At 35.7% G+C, this 9645-nt stretch overlaps 1 pseudogene; it reads left to right on the plus strand.

Annotated features, from left to right (window-relative positions):
- The first annotated feature begins 1404 nt into the window (after nucleotides 1-1404).
- LOC127160644 (protein NLRC3-like) lies at nucleotides 1405-5588 on the plus strand (annotated as a pseudogene).
- The last annotated feature ends 4057 nt before the right edge of the window (nucleotides 5589-9645 follow it).

A 9645-nucleotide genomic window follows, 5' to 3' on the forward strand; every position in this document is an offset into this window, starting at 1 on the left:
ATTGGTGTCTCATTTTAGAGCAGTCAATGCAATTTATGAAAGAAGTCAATTAAATCGGTAAGTGGGGGCGGGTGTGTGAAAAAATTCAGATGTAATCCCCTTTGTAATCACTGGCATTTTTCAAAAGTAACTGTAATTTAATTACATATTGTTTCTCAGTATCTGTAACTAATTACAATTACATTTATTTTCTAATTAAATTATGTAATTCCATTACATGTAATTAGTTACTCCCCAACACTGTCTGTTATATAAATGAGCTATCAGGATGCTATCAATGCTCCGGCACTTTCCCATTAATAATGGGGAACAAATTTCTAGATTATTTCTAGATTATTTAGATCGGTCATTGACCCTGTGTCTCATTGTTGTCCGTTGACAGCAACATTGCTCAAAAAGTTGCTCTGTGTAACATCAGCCTTAGTCACTGTGTTCCAGAGGTACTGAAATCATAATATTGCTTAAATGTGATAATTGCACTTTAAAGAGTCATGAACTGCATCTGTTTTTTTATTTTGCACTGTTCTCTGAGGTCCACTTATACTGTTATCAAGACTTTTAAATCAAAATTGAGAAGTAATAGGCTTTTTCCTGTCCTGTTTTTAACATGTTTGAATAGGTGTGGTGGATTGTAGACTAGGAAGTAAACACCCACTGCTATGATTGGCTAAAACTTGTGTATGTTTGACAGTCTACATCCTTCACCGATGGACGCTGCTGTGATTTACGTTAAAAACACATAAATACTCATATCGAATTCTGCCTTGTTTGCAAATGAATCCATGGGAAAAAGAAGTGAACAAATGATTGAGTTTTTACTGACACGGTCTGGAACTTCATTAAAAATAAAGTTCATCCACTCTTTCCTAAATGTTGGGATCAAAAGGAAGGCAATGCAAAAACAGTTTTTTCCACAACTTGACACTGCCCAGCATCTTGTTGTCTTCGGAGTCATCTTTATTATTTGGTTTCTGTACTTCTGTACTTTACGAATGTTTTGTGTAAATTACATCATAAACTGTGTAAACTCACATTTTGGCCAGGAATGTTTTAATGGCATTTTCTTTCCCTATTATATTACCTCCATATAATGCCTGTAAAAATGTAGTGTTTACTTTATGTAGCAGCTATAATTCTGCTGTTCTACCACTGCCACCTTTTGGCAAAGAGTGAACTTTCATATTCACTTATATTATAATTTTATGCATAGCAGTGTTGTAAAACAATTAATTTTTTGTGAAGAGACTGCAGAGTTGTATGTGAACCAGTAAAAGTTTTTCTAATAATCCTGAAAAAATAATCCTTTTAATAAGTATTTTAACTGTCTAAAATTCAGTACAAAATTCAATACACTTAAATTTAGTGTATAATTTATGTTCTCTGACTCCACATACAGGCCTGAAATCAAGTCTCATCCAGCAGGAAAAGAAGCAGAAAAGCCTGTAAAATGAGTGTCTATGAGGAGAGGGAGGAGGAGAAACCTGCCTGTGAAATGAGTGTGTATGAGGAGAAAGAGCAGGACACTCCTGTAGACACTCGTAGAGCAGCATCTCCAGGATTCAGCTGTGTGTCTATGAAGAGTAACATCTCCATGCATCAGCCCCCTGTTCTCAGTGATGGACCTGCTGTGTGAGTGTCATCTAGTTCCTCAACTATTTGCTGTAGTGAAACTTGGCTATGGAATCATTTAAATTAATTTCATAATTTAAAATCACTGTATAAAGAAAAGAAGGAAGATGATCTTGCTGCTCACCCACTAAAGCTCTAAATCTGTCTGTATTGTGTCCCAGTGAAGTGATTTTAATGGTCAACTGAGGGTAACAGGTTTATGCAAATAACCAAGGCAGAGCTGATTCAGAGATTGTTTTGTCATGTGATTTTACATTAATCTTAATAATAAAAGATTAGTTAAACTCTCAGATGCCTGCTGACAAACATCCAAAAGATTTTTTTCTGCTCTGAATAGAATTCTTTAGAAGAGCGAGAATAACAACTAAAAATTGACATACACCAGAAGCATTTAGAAGTTTTGTAATCCAGCTAACAACTGATGAACAGTATGTGTTTCTGAATTTAAAACAATGAATTCCACCCTAATCTTAAAACTTATATCATCTGTTTAGAGGCATTTGAGCAGGTCTGTCTGCTGTCATTAATGGTATGATGCTCAAAACAAACCACTCTAAACTTGTCTTACCCAAGACCCGGTGCCGGTCTTGAACTCGACCAGTATCCGAGGCACTTGTAGATATTTTGGACCTGAACCCGCTCGGGTCTTGAATCTAAGTGAACTCGTGAAGACCTCTACATTAGAATAAAATTATGGTGTTTAATGTTGCAGTGTTGCAGACTAGTGGTTGAAAGCCACATAAAGCACATAAAATTGACAAATGGGCACATCCGCTCTTACAGGAAATATAAGGTGGGCAGACAGTTCTTTCTTTAGATATGCATTTTTAGCTGTTAGACCTTTTATTGGGAGTAATGTGCCTTTCATAATCATACCCATTTAATTAAATTTGCCACATGTTAACTCCACTTATAAGACCCAGTGCCAGTCTCGAACTCGACCAGTATCCGAGGCACTTAGGTATTTTGCCCATCAGCTGCTTCAAAAATCTGAGTGCTGAAATGAAGATTTACAGTGGTTTATTTGCCCTAAGTTCATGTAACATCTTAACAACAATCCTTGTTGATTGTAGACTGTAGCTGTCGCTCAAACTTCTTTTAATCATATAAAGGTGTTTATCCTTGAATGGTGCACTGCAAAAAATGCTTTCCTACTTAGAGTTTTCGTCTTGTTTCTAGTCCAAATATCTAAAAATTCTTAAATCAAGAAGCATTTTCTAGACAAGTAAAATTTGTCTTGTTTTCAGAAAAAAAAAAAAAAAAGTCAAAATTGAGTTTTTTCTTAAAACAAGCAAAATAATCTGCCAATGGGATAAGCAAAATAATCTTACTTAAAATCGAAAACTAAAAATAACGAAGATGATTTTCTGAAAAAAAAAAAAATAAGAATTTAGATATTAGATATATACAAATTTGCATCATTAATCTATAGTGGGGGTTCAGTCTGAAGTCTACATCCAGACTGTGAGAGATGAATGTTTGTCCTGTGGTCCCGTGCTGAAGTCACTATGTCAGTATGTTGTCACTGTAAGCTTGTTGTTGGCATGAAAACCACTAAAAAATGTGCACCATGTCTACACTGCACACAATCAACAAAAAAAAAAAGCCTCTCTCTACACTGGATGTTACACTGTGTGATAGGAGTGTGAAATAGAGTAAACACTGAAAAAAGATTTCTTTTTTTTGGACTGAACAGTTTAGTTTTGTGTTGTTTATGCACATAGACCATGATGGTCTGTAAAACTGACTCTCTGTGAAAAGTAATTGAGGATCTCTGGTCTACAGTGTGTAATAAACAATGCTGGTTGTAGAACAGAACTTAATTTGCAATGTTGGGAATTAAATTGACACAACATATAGAATGCTAATAATTACAGTTTGTCAAATGAACAGTATTTTTTTTTTGGTTAAGTTAGACATGTAAAGAGACATTTAAATATTTCTCTATTTTGATTAATATATTTTATTAAGTTTGTTTATGTCTGTGTGTTCATCTTAATGTCTTTTCAGTGGTGGGAGAGATGACCAGATCAGATGTGTGTCCTGTCAGAAATGCAAGTCCTCACACTGTCACTGTCACATCAGTCATCATGACACAGAAGATCTGCAGCTCAGTTCTCACCAACCAGTGCATGATGATCTGCAGAGAGTCAAAGACCAGCACAAAACCAACATGAAGAGCAAGTATGAGAGCTTATTTGAGGGAATCAAACTACAAGAGAATCAAACCCTCCTGAACAGGATTTACACACAGCTGTACATCATAGAGGGAGAAAGTAAAGGGGTGAATGAAGAACATGAGGTGCTACAGATGGAGAAAAGTTACAGGACACTCCAAGACACTCCAATCAACTGCAATGACATCTTTAATCCTTTACCTGAACAAGGATATGAGGAGAAGACAAGAGAGAAGAAAGAAAATAAAGACCAAAATAAAGACTGTTCTTACTAAAGGCATCGCTGGAATTGGAAAAACCGTCTCTGTGCAGAAGTTCATTCTGGACTGGGCCGAAGGAAAAGTCAATCAGGATGTAGATTTCATGTTTGTGCTTCCATTTCGAGAGCTGAACTTGATTAAAGATCATCAGTACAGTCTTCACAGACTTCTGCTTGACTTTCATCCTGAACTTCAAGACCTGGACTCAAAGATTTATAATGATTGTAAAGTTGTGTTCATCTTTGATGGTCTGGATGAAAGCAGAATTTCATTGATGTTTTCAGACAGTCAGAAAGTTTCTGATGTGACTGAGATTTCATCAGTGAGTGTGTTGATGTCAAACCTCATGAAAGGAGATCTGCTTCCCTCTGCTCTCATCTGGATCACCACCAGACCAGCAGCAGCCAATCAGATCCCCTCTAAATACATCAACCGTGTGACAGAAATTCAGGGATTCAATGACCCTCAGAAGGAGGAATATTTCAGGAAGAGAATCAGTGATGAGCATCAAGCCAGCAGAATCATCTCACACATCAGAAGAGCAAGAAGCCTCCACATCATGTGTCACATACCCGTCTTCTGCTGGATCTCAGCCACTGTGCTTCAAAACCTCCTGAAACAAGATCTCAGTGCAGAAATCCCTCAAACTCTGACTGAAATGTACATCTACTTCCTGCTCATTCAAACACATATGAGGAACCAGAAATATGAAGAGATAGATCCAAAAAAGCTCCTGCAGTCCAACCGCAAAATGATTGTGAAACTTGCTGAAGTAGCTTTCAATCAGCTGATGAAGGGCAATGTAATCTTTTATGAGGAGGACCTGAGAGAGAGCGGCATAGACGTCACTGACACCTCAGTGTATTCTGGGATTTGCACTGAGATCTTTAGGGAGGAATCTGTGATTTATCACAGGAAGGTTTACAGCTTTGTACATCTGAGTTTTCAGGAGTTTTTTGCAGCACTGTATGTGTTTTACTGCTATTTACACAAGAACAGTGAGGTTCTGAAAATGTTCCTGACTGAAATGGACAGAACTCAGTGTGAAAATGTTCCTCTGGATGAGTTTCTGAAGGGAGCAGTGAATAAAGCCTTGAGCAGTGAAAATGGACACCTGGATCTGTTCCTTCGATTTCTTCATGGCATCTCACTGGAGTCCAATCAGAGACTCTTACAGGATGTACTGATACACACAGAGAAAAACCCAGAGAGCATCAATAAAATAATCTACAATCTCAAACAAGATCAACATAACAATGTCAGCCCTGACAGATGGATAAATCTGTCACACTGCTTGATTGAGATGAAGGATAACTCTGTTGTTGAAGAAATGCAGGCATTTTTAAATTCTAAAACAAAAAGTGAAAGTCTTTCTCTTACACAATGCTCAACTTTGGCAAACATGATCCTGATGTCAGAGGAGGTGCTGGATGAGCTTGACCTTAACAAGTACAACTTCAACTCAAGAGAGTGTCGATGGAGACTGTTACCTGCTGTGAGGAACTGCAGAAAAGCTCTGTAAGTGTAAAAATATGAACATACATTTGTTACATTTTGATGGTTGATGGAGGTGAAGAGTATTATTTGGTCTTGTGTTCATAAGCATAAAATATAATTATATCTTTTAAGAAAACATTAAAAACTAGGGATGTGCACTATTATTGGCACATCAGCTGTGATGTATCTTTGGTGATATGCCTGTGTTCATTGTTCATTGGTTTCGTTTAAACAGGTTAAAATAGCCACAGTATGCTCCTGTTTTGATTGACTCAATATTCTTAGTCACCATTAAATTGTAAATAAATAATCCTTTCTTACCATTAATATAATTATTTATTTTTATTCATGTGGCCTCATAATCTTTAATCATAAACATTATCCCTTCCTGGTCAAAAATTTATATTGCAGTATATTTTTTAAGATTCTGTTTCATAAGATTTAAGTTTCACAGACGTTACAGAAAATCCTTAATATGGACAAAGGCATCTAGCGATCGCTGTAGCTGAATAAAAAGAAGATAGAAATGCTTTAACTGATTAAACATTAAGACAATTAACACACCACTTAGGGCTGCACAATTAATTGAATTTCTAATCGTGATTACAATTACAAATGCCACAATTATGTAATCAGTCAAAGGCAATTATAAATAAAAAAATAAAATAAAATAAAAAACATACATTTTTCTGCTTGCTTAAGATGTGGGGATGGGATTGGCAATGGTCTGATGAACAACTGAGCCGCTGTAGTTACCATGTTCTGAACATCACATCCTTTCTTTTTCCTTCAGATGTAATCTATCCAGGTGGTTGAATAAAAACATTTGGAGAGAACAGCTGCAATCGGATCATTCCAATTCGTGAATTAATCATTTGGTGTTCAATCAGTTTGAATCAATTTGTTCATGAATCAGACACCGCTTCTGCGTCTCAGAGCACGTTATGTATTATAAGGAGCAACGAGATGTTTATGAAATGTAGTGAAGTAAGAAGTACGATCTTACGCTTTGGAATGTAGTGAAGTAAAAGTGAAAGTTAGTCAAAATAAAACTACTCCAGTAAAGTACAGATACTTGAAAAATGTACTTTAGTACAGTAACGAAGTACAACTACTTCATTACTGCCCACCACTGCTATCCCCACCCCAAACAGCCATAACATAGCAAACTGTTTTAGCATGTGCTGTGAGTTTTAAGTTAGCATGAATGCAAAGTGCCAAATTAAACTAGAGAAACAGCTACGTAAGTAAAATAATTGTATTTACAACACAATGATTGCTAGGCAAAAACTAATCTTAATGAAAAAAATTACTAATTCTTTCCTGAAAATCAGTTTTTTGGTCATAAAATCTACAGTGTTGCTCACATTCAGATGCCACTTCTCCTGTAACATTAAAAATGTGAATGGAGTGTATGATATTGATGACATCACCACAGCTCCTTTCTGACCTGTAAAACTGACAGTGTTACAACTAACCCTGTGTTACAACACTCCCTGGTCTCCCTGCATTTTTTAGAACACCAGGGTGACTATAGGAACATGAAATTATTCAGCCATGACTTCCTTTTTTACAGTACTATAAATATGAGGGAAAAAAATGACCAGTTCCCTTTATCATCCATCACAATGAGAAAAAACAAAGAATATAGTTCTGATGTGCAGCAACAGATTGTTGAGCTTTTTTTTTTTTTTTTTTTTTTTTTTAAAAAAAAAAGTGAAGTCAAGAAAATGGCACAAAATAGTCAAACAAACAAATAAATAAATAAATACATAAATAAATAGGGAAAAAAAGCTAAAGCATTGAATATTTAATTTCCACCATTAGGACAATAATTAAGGTGTTCCAGTCAACAGGAAATGTTACAAATCTTCTTACAGTATATTGACTGTCTATACTGTCTTAATGCAATGTGAGGAAGATAGTTTGAGTGGCCAAAGACTCTCCAAGTATCACAGTTGCAGAATTACAGAAAATAGTCTTGAGGTCAGAAAGGCTTATAATGGGCCATAGTTGTATCTTCCAAAAGAACAATGATCCAAAAGGACCATCAAAATTAACACAAAAATGGGTCACTGAGCACAAAATACAGGTTCTACTATTGCTGTCCCAGTTTGCTGACCTGAACCCTCTCGAAAACTAAAGAGGAAAGAGTTTATCATGGAGCTGGGAATCTAAAGGGTCTGGAGTGAATCTGGATGAAGGAATGGATTCTGATCTCTTGTTCTCTAAAATCATCAAGCATTATAGGACAGACTCATAGCTGTTAAATTAGCTAAAGGATGTTGCAAAAAGTATTGAATAAAAGGGTGCTGTTAATTGTGGCCAATTAGAGATATAAATAAATAAAAACCTTTTAGAATGATTTACATTCACTTCCATTTTACTTAGTTGATTTTTTTTTTTTAAATAAAAGATCAAAATGATTAACAGTGCAGATTTATTTTCACACACTTCTTTGTTCATATCTACCAAGGGTACAAATAATTTTGATATGTAAAGACTGAAAACACAATGTTAATCTGAAGTTAAACCTGCCTCCTGGTAGGTTTAATTTAAGCCTCAATTTAGTACTGAAGTAGCTCTAGTCTTCCTCCAGGAAGCCTATTAAATTCTGGACTAGACTAAGTCTAAGACTATTTAAAACCGTGACAGAGAAGGCAGATGTGGCAGATCTGTAAATGTGGTTTAAAGGGCCATTTTAGTCTAGGACTAGGTTTAGTCTCTGTTCGGGAAACCGCCCCTATATGAAAGATCTTTTTAAGGCATATGACCAATAAGTCTGTTTTGCAATGTGTTGCTGCCAAACCCGAGAATAAAGTCCAAAGATCCCATGACATTCCTGTACACAGAATAAATATATTAGTACTCCAAATTTACTCATGTATTTGGGAAAGTTTAATAAATGATGGCAATAACTTTTAAGTCGTTGAGGATGTTTAACCGCTGTAAAGTCCAGAGAGTGAATATACAGGGACATGAGCAGGACAGAATGTCAAGTGTAAAAGCAGTTTATTCTTTTCTGTTATACAGTTTAAGGTTTAGGAAAGAAATAAAGTACAACAATAGCATCCAATAAACATTGAGTGTAATTTTGTTGAACATGCTTTTGAGGTTTTTTACCAAAGTCCCCCTTTTTTTTACAGATTGGTTGGCTTGTTGACTTATCTCTAGGGTGTATAATTTCAGGTGAATATTGTTTGCAGCACTGTTTGAAATTGTTGGCTTTGGGGTAACTTCTTATGAACATCATCAAAAGTCCTCTCCTCTAATCTCACAATTCAGCACTGTGAAAGCTGGAAACCTGAGTAGAGCTGGAAGTAACAATGACCTGCAGGATTCAGCAGTGAAGTTACTGTGTGCTGGACTGAAGAGTCCAAACTGTCAACTCAACATACTGAGGTTTGATTTGTACATGGATTCATATGTTACTGATAATGTAACTATATAGCAGATTCTTTCATGTTTTTGTATGTTTAGAGTCCAATTTTGTTCTGCCTTTAATTGGTTATTTTGATTCATAAATGTTTAATGATCAAGAGCCATTGAAATACTTGAATAAGAAAGGATGAAACAATGATAATGTGACCATTAATCAATGATCCTTTGTCAGTTACTACACAAGATGTCGTTATCATTACCTTCAAACAATATAACTGACCATCATTATGGGATGTAAACCTTTACATTAATGTTGGGCCTCATTTACAAAATGAACATACGATAGAAAATTGGGTGCACTGTCATTTCTACACAAAACTTGGAATTAATCAATATGGACGTGAGCAGTGGGTACAATCAAATCTCACGTCAGGTCTTAGCTCATGTACGCAAGTTTTTTAGTTAGCCTGAACTTGTGTGCAACATAGACAAATGCAGAAAATTGAATGACAGCATTTTGTTTGTTATATTATTTTCCTGACCGACAACCAAAGCTCATTTTTCTTTCAGTGCTTTAAGCTTTATATGCGCAAAAAGAATCTTAAAAAACAGATTATGAGGATTCACACATTGTCGCATCACACACCTGCAGCACTTCTGTGAACAGAGAAAAACAGAAATTAAGTATATAAGGAATTAAA

This window comes from Labeo rohita, unplaced genomic scaffold, assembly GCF_022985175.1.
Source record: "Labeo rohita strain BAU-BD-2019 unplaced genomic scaffold, IGBB_LRoh.1.0 scaffold_410, whole genome shotgun sequence".
Classification (NCBI taxonomy): domain Eukaryota; kingdom Metazoa; phylum Chordata; class Actinopteri; order Cypriniformes; family Cyprinidae; genus Labeo; species Labeo rohita.